Source organism: Phascolarctos cinereus, unplaced genomic scaffold (genome assembly GCF_003287225.1).
Source record: "Phascolarctos cinereus isolate Bilbo 61053 unplaced genomic scaffold, phaCin_HiC Scaffold_1;HRSCAF=81, whole genome shotgun sequence".
Classification (NCBI taxonomy): domain Eukaryota; kingdom Metazoa; phylum Chordata; class Mammalia; order Diprotodontia; family Phascolarctidae; genus Phascolarctos; species Phascolarctos cinereus.
The window spans coordinates 4,131,201-4,139,320 of record NW_027555514.1 but is presented as its reverse complement, the minus strand read 5'-3'; the positions used below and the strand labels follow the sequence as shown (position 1 = coordinate 4,139,320).

The 8,120-nt window shown below is 39.9% G+C and overlaps 1 pseudogene; it reads left to right on the top strand.

Annotated features, from left to right (window-relative positions):
* Window positions 1-1,270: 1,270 nt before the first annotated feature.
* On the top strand, window positions 1,271-6,010 carry LOC110217605 (small RNA 2'-O-methyltransferase-like; annotated as a pseudogene).
* The last annotated feature ends 2,110 nt before the right edge of the window (window positions 6,011-8,120 follow it).

The window sequence follows — 8,120 nt, the reverse complement described above, 5'->3', positions numbered from 1 at the left end:
CCAATTGTAGGTGGCACAGTGGATAGAGTATTGGGCTTGGAGTCAGGAAGACTCACCTTCCTGAGTTCAAATCTGGCCCCAGACACTTATTAGCTATATGACCCTGGGAAAGTCACTTCACCCTGTTTGCTTCAGTTTCCTCATCTGTAAAATAAGCTGGAGAAGGAAATGGCAAACCTCTCCAGTATCTTTGCCAAGAAAACCTCAAATGGGTCATGAAGAGTTGGACCCAATTGAAAAACGACGACAAAAATAACAACCCTGATTTTTAGTGGTCTTCCCATTCAAATAATTTAATGTTTACTTAGCTATTTGCATGTTACACCATCCTTTCCTCACCACACACACCAAAGAGTTTTTGTTCCCTGAGGGGAGGGCTTTTTTTTTCTTCCAGGTGCTTTGCTCACTGTAGCAGTCTAATAAATGGTCGTATAATAGCCTTTACATATAGTGCTTGAAGGATGACACATAAGCTTTGGGAGGCCTGACTCTGTTTCTGATCTTTGAATCCCCAGCACACACAGTTGCCTAATGCATAGTTCCTGCTTCATAAATGCTCATCTAATCCATAAAGGCCCTAATGCAACCTTCCCATGCTCACTGCTTTTAAATTCATGATTTCACAGTTCTTTCGGTTCTCAGACTCCCTCCCTATTACCAGGCTACTGGTAGCTGATCTGGTGGAAGCCTGGCCACTCACTGAATGTAACCCTCATTCCCTGAAGGGATCAGCTCTTTCCAGCTAGGAAGGGTCTTTTTTGCTTACTTCCCTATTCTCTGGGTAAGCTCTGCCTGCTGGAATCCCCTCTCATTGAGGAGAGCCAATGAGCCATTTTAACTGGCTTCTTTTACAGAAGGTTTCTCTAGCTGTCTCAGTGGGGACTCCCTGACTTCTGTGGGAGGAATTATGAACACTAATTTCCTGTCCCTCACTATGCCACAGTCTGCCAGGTTCCTTCTGTAGCCATGACAACCAGCATAGAGACCTTTTCATGTCCTTTCTAATTAAAAGAAAGTGATGCCATCCTTTATATACAAAGATGCCCCTGAAGGATGACATTTCCCCTGTTGGGGTGATGGGCTTGCTCTGAGTTTTTTCATTGTCTTACCTCTTCTCCCTTGTGAACAATAACACTCTTTTTAATGATGGCTTATTACCACTAAGGTAAAGTCCAGGTCCATGAAGTTGGGCAAAGCTAACTGGCCCATGTGGGAACTGACTAAGGAATGTGCTCTGATTAGTTCTATGCTTTAACCAGCCCAGAAGAACATGAGGCAAACAGATTGGGTGAACCAGCTCATTCCTGGGATTAAAAGGCTTGTTAGCTGTCTACTCAACCATCAGACCTTCAGCATCTTACCAAATCCCGGCTGTGCATATGGCTCTACTGGGGTCAGTTGCTGGCTATTGGGATTAACACCTGGTGATTGTAGTGCTAAGCCTTAATTACTTTTCATTCTGGTTTAATAGCTGTCATTAGGAAACATCCCCTTTCTTAGACTTTCCAATTACTTGGCAGCTCCCACTACCTAGCACTGAGGATCCTGCAATTTCATCTTGTAATTAGTTATTAGTTATTATTTTCCCATATCCCCTTTTAAAGGAATGAAGATTTACAACTCTTTTTTTGTCCTCCTTTCTTTTTCCTTTGGTGTTGTGATTTTCTTGAGACCAAACTGGGAGCGTGTCAGCCTCCCTCACAAACAAACCCCATCAGAAAAGATGCCAACTGTGTGGCCTTGGACTTGGACTTCCTGCAGGCCTTGCTTTGATAGAATACAAGAGTTGAGTTCTGGTCTGCCTCTCCTCAAGGGCACAATTTCAGGCTCTTGGTGCCCCGGAGGCAGGGGGGACAGAAGTCATATATAAAGTAGAAGAGAGTAGAAGGACAAGTCTATGGGATTTGTACACTCTGACATTAACTACAGAACTGAGGGGAAAGAATATCTGTCATTTACTAAAATATTTATACATTTATCTGGTTGTTAGTAGATAGGAGGCCTGCATATCTGCCATTAGCAGTAATCAAGGCTATTCACATATATTTTCCATATACTGATAATGGAACAAAATTCTTAACTTCTCTTACAAGAAGAATTCCTGGTGGATGGGAAAGATAAGACAGGGAGACAGAAGAGAAAGAATGGTCCATTTAAGAAAGATCATTGGTTTAGCCTTCAGGCAAATAATCTACCCCTTCCCTAAGGGTACCCCAATAGGCAGCTAGGTGATGCAAAGGATAGAATCCTTGAAATCAGGAAGACCCGAGTTCAAAATCTACCTTAGTCACTAGCTATGTTACCCTGGGAAAGTCCTTTAATATCACTCAGATTCCTTTTTCTCATCTGAACCAATTGGAATAATAGTAGCATTTACCTTACAGAGTTGTTGTGAGGATAAAATGAGTTAACATATATAAAGTGCTTTGCAGACTTTAAAGTGCTGTGGAAATAGAATTACTTTAAAATCTTCTCCCAGAAAAGATTCCCTCTGATACCTCATGGTATTGTAAAGATAGCTTGTGGTATTGGATATGATGCCAAGATGGAAAAAAAGCTACTAAGCTGGGAGGGTTTTGACTATAGTCCTGGACTTCAAATGTGTCTCTTGTATGAGGAACAACCTAGCTATGAAGAGAGAGGGGGCTCAGAACTGGTAGTTTGGGGACCAGCTGAGAGGAGTTTTGGTCATAATGCACCATGATTCAGAAAGTACCAATATGACCTAAGCCCTGCGTTGTTCCCTTACACGTGCATCTTGGTGCTAATAGATTGGCAGAAAGGGAGCAGAGTGTGCTAGGGATCTCCAATACCTAGGCCATTAAAAACAAAGTAATTTAACCATAGGTACTTGGAGTGATGGCTATGTCCAAGGGCCATTCAACTGAGAACTAGCGGAAAGATTGGACACTAATGTTGACAATGTTGAGATGAAGCAGTCTTCCTCAAATGAAAGAAGAAGAGCTAAGTAAGTTGCATCTAAGTCAGAAGGTGATTCTTTTGTGATCCTTTGAGAGGTCAAGAAAGAAGTTGCATATGGTTGTTTCCTCCTAGGTCCATTGGCAATAGAAAATATGATTTTATTGGGCATTTAATTGTTTCATCTGGAAGAAGTCATGATGAGCTGAAGCCATGAAGATCATTGTAATGGGCAGGCAAGTTGCAACCTCTCAGCCTCAATTTCTGAATTTTAAAATGGGGATAATAACATACTTACCTCACAGGATTATTGTGCAGATCAAATGAGATTGATCTATGTAAAGCACTTTGTATACCTTCAACAACTATATAAATGATGTCATTGGCAGAGAAGAAAGCAGAAGGAAAAGTCTATGTAGAGTTTTAAAATTTCCTCGAAACCAAGTCAATATATGTTTTTATTCTTGGTGACATCTAAGGGAAGGTAAGCGCAGGGAATGCTGTGACAAAAAAATGTTGGTTAATCCAAAAGAGGTCAAAGCCTGATAGTGGGATGAGAACCTTCTTACCCTCCCCCCACCCCAACTTCTTTACTATATCTTGTCAAGAAGTGACAGAGGCATTGAAAGAGGTGAGCACCTAGTATCGTTGTAATAAATGAAGTTGATTACATCTGAAAAGAAAGGAAAGAAGAATCAATTTAGGAATAACTTCAGAATCAGCTCTGTATAGATATAAGTAGAACTTGTTCACTTGAAAGAAACAAATAAAAAACATATTGGGAGGGCTGGCAGCAGCCCAAGGGACCATCTGACCATGGAGGCAGTCATGTCAAGAGAAGGGGTGGGCCCCACCTTGCCCTTAGGGAGGTTGATAATAGAGACAGGGGATGGGAGAACTACTCCCTAGTGACAATATCCTTACCTGGGTGACCACCCTTTGTGGCATGAAAGGTCCATGAACCTCATATATATGGTTCTCTGTGAAGAGTCAGGTGATGGACTGATTACAGCAAAAGTCCAAGTCTATACAACTTTTGAAGAATGAATAAAGATAATAAATAGATACTACATTCAGTGGCCATCTATGGAGTTTGGCCTATTTAAGCCAATTGTTGATTGAGTGTGTTAAAGTCTAATGGAGTTGGGGGTGGGAAGAAGAGGACTGGCCAATAAGCCTCATCCTTAGGGTCACTGGGGCTTGTTCTGTGTGATACAATCTCCACTTGAGCATGAGCAGGCCTGTTTCTGATCTGCTTACCACAGAAGGAACAGAGCTTTTGGGTTGTGTGTTGAGCCAGAACTGAGAGACAGACGGAAGAGTCCAGAGGCACTTGGTCTCTTTTTCCTTCCTACACATGTTTGGGTGAACTGTGAATGAGGAAAGAGGCCTTGGGTTCTCCCTCTCACAGAGATTCAGGTGAAGCCTCGAATCCATCACCCTGATGCTTGTGAGAGAGCAGAGGCAGTGGTGGGCTCCTGGGCTGCTGCCATGTAGCTGATGAACAGTGGTTCTGATAGAGCTTCTGTCTCCATTAAGGCTTTTATTTATTTTAGGTTAAAGTTTCAATGAGGCAAATCTAGGCTTGATGGCAGGAAACCTTATTAATAATTAAAATTACAGAGTGAAAGGGGCTGCTCCAGAGATGGTGAATTCCTCCTCACTGAATGGCTCTCTTCTCCCTCTATGCTCCCTCAGCTGTTTATCTCAGCAGCTATGTTTGTTCAATTAGCATATCCTATATACATACACACACACACATATACATATATATATATCTCATTCTTATATATTCTCATATATTCGTATACATATATGCACAAATATATAAACATATATGGATGTATTTGCGTGTATATGGGTGTATAGATGTATACATATATGTATATATACATACATACACATCTCTCTCTCTCTCTCTCTGCCTCTTTCTCTTTCTCTCTGTATCTAAACAGCACCTTTAGTTTGTTTTACATTTTGTAAAGAAATATAAATCCCAAATGATTCAGGTATGCCAACTATGAGCTGTTACGGAGACTAAAATCATTGAGGTGCTTACTGAACTGGATATTGATGAGAAGACATTAACACGGAATATTTATAGGTTGCATCCTGGTTCTGGAGGCCTCAGGGAAACACCTTTAACTATTACCTTACATCATGGATCTGTTGTGGAAAATGCTTTTTGTTTCCTTGGATTTGATTTGATAACACACATAGAACTTATTGAACATCTAGAAGTCAAAGAATTGGCCCAGTTACCAGAAGTTATATTTTGATTATTATCTCCAATCACAATTATTATCAACACTCTAAATTCCAAATTTAATCCTCTGTTTTCAGGATAGACAGTATTCTGACACGCAGATCACAAGTTTGAATGGGACAGAGCACAATTTCTTTACATGAAGAAAGACACTATGCTTATTCAGTGAAGCTTACTGGATTAGGGGAGTCACCACCTGGAGCTGAAGCTATTGGGTTCCTGCACTCAGATGGAGATCTTTGTGAAAAATACACTAAACACTGATGAATCTCTACATGACAACAAAAATCTAGAGAATGAGCTCCCATGACAATTAGTACAGTAATTAATATATCTAAGCCTGAAGAAAGAGAAGTACCTTCAGAAGGCAGTATTCAATGAAGTTTTTTTTCTCAAATCTTAAAAATGAAGAGAGATTTACTAGAGAGTCTCCTGGTGAAGAATGACAGTGCTAGTTGTGATGAGCCTGAATCCTGAATGAGATGAGTCCAAAAATGACCCCATTGAGGAGATCCCTCCTTCCCCTGCCCAAGACATTCTGTGTTGGAAATGAATTCTATGTACCTGTGAAAAGGATTTTCTCTTTCCCCAAAGTAAAATACATGTATGATGACCTTGAGACATTAAAAATGCTAACTGCTAATGAAGTAATGCTAAGCAGTGATAGTTCTTCTGTTGTGATTAATATTGTCAATGAAGAAGACTGAATACAGTGACAATGATGAAAATGATCATGCCTTGGATGGCTACGATACAGAGAAACATAATGGCGGTGGCTCTAATAGGACTGTCTGTCATGGGGGAGACTATAAAGATCGTTGCTAAGTCACTGTTGTTTTCATAAACTCATGGAATTAAATTTTAATGAGTTACATTTTAATGGTTTACTCACATATATGTTTGCGCATGTGTATATGTATGTACATACACATATAAATATATGTGTATATAGCAAACCTTACACATACACACACACACACACACACACACACACTCACGCTCATATACACCTAACTCTAGCCTCTCCTGTATATTTATCTCATGATCAATATGTTTGAAACAGAACTAATTATCTTTTTCCCCAAACTGCCCCTTTCCCAATTCCCCATTGCTGTTATGGGCACCACCATCTTCCAAGTCATTCAGGTTCGTAACCCTAACTTCTCACTCACATTCACCCCACATAACTCATGAAGTGCTTTTACAAACCCTTTCTTCTCCACTCCCAAAGCTACAATTCAGATGGAGACTGTCATTCCTTCTGACTTCTACTGTTGAAATAGCCTGCTAATTGGTCTCTTACCATTCTAATCATTTTTTCCCTCCATTGCCAAAGAGATTTTCCTAAAGAACAGGCTTGACTCCCTTTTATTCAATGAACTCCAGTGGATCTCTATTACCTCTAGGATAGAAAGTTCTATCTTCTAAATAGAAATGTAAATTTTCTAAATAGAAAATTCTCTGTTTGGCATTTGTAGCCCCATCTGTCCCTACCTTTGAAGTCTTCTTACATTTTATTCCCCTTCATAAATTCTATAATTAAGCCCTACTAGCCTATTCGTTGTTCCTCAGACACAACACACTATCCCTGCTGTGTATCAGCTCTCTGTTGCTCATGTTGGGGATGCTCCTTCTTCTCCTCACCTCTCTCTCTTGGCTTCCCTGGCCTTCATCAAACTCAGCTCAAGTCCCATTTTTTGCTAGCACCTTCCCACAATGCTACTTTCCTTCAACTCTGTTCTGTCTGTATCTTATGCAATTATGTACATGAACAACATGTCCACACCTCCATTAGAATGTGAGTTTCTTGAACACAAGGGACCATGTTTCCCCCATATTTTTTAACTTTAAAAAATAGCGTTTTATTTTTCCCCAGTTACGTGTAAAAACTTTAACATTTGTTTTTAAAACTTTGAGTTCTGGAGCCTCTCACTTCCCTCCTCCCCACCTCCCCCCACCACCACATTGAGAAGGCAAGAAATTCGATATAGGTTATACATGTGTAATGATGCAAGACATTTCCATAATAGTCATGTTGTGAAAGAAAACATAGACCAAAGAAGAAAAAACCTCAAGAAAAATAAAATTAAAAAAGCATGCTTTGATCTGTATTCAGACACCATCAGTTCTTTCTTTGAGCATGGATAGCATTTTTTTTTATCAGAATTCCTTCAGAGTTGTCTTGGATCATTGTATTGCTGAGAACATTTAAGTCATTCATAGTTGATTATCTCATGATATTTCTGTTACTTTGTATGCAGTAAATTTCACTTTGCATCAACCCATGCACGTCTTCCCAGGTTTTTCTGAGAGCATCCTGCTTATCATTTCTTATAGTACAATAGTATTCTATCGTAATCACATAGCATAATTTGTTCAGCCATTCCCAAACTGATGGTCATCCCCTCAATTTCCAATTCTTTGACCCCAGAAAAGAGCTGCCATAATTTTTTCTTACATATAAGTACTTTTCTCTTTTTAATCTCTTTTGGGATATAGATCTAGTAGTGGCACTTCTAGGTCAAAGGGTATGTATGGTTTTATAGCCCTTTGGCACAGTTCCAAAGTGTTCTAACGAATAGTTGAATTAGTTCACTACTCCACCAACAATGCATTAATGTCTCACATACAGGTCAGACTGGATGACTCCTGAAGTCCTTACAATTCTGTGAAACTATGAGGGAATAATCCTCCTTAAATTTCTAGGAGTAATGACTGCTATTTAATCAAAGACATTGAAATAATCAATCAAAGATATAGGGACCGACTAGTTTGTCAGCTCCATGAAGGCAGGAATTTAATCTCTTTGATACTTTTATATCCCTTCCTCCTCCCTGCCTCCTCCAGCACTACGCGCCAAGATCTTTAAGCAAAGAGTAGATGACATCTTCTCAGGTACCTTATGGTGGAGATTCTTGTGTAGGTGTGAACTGGA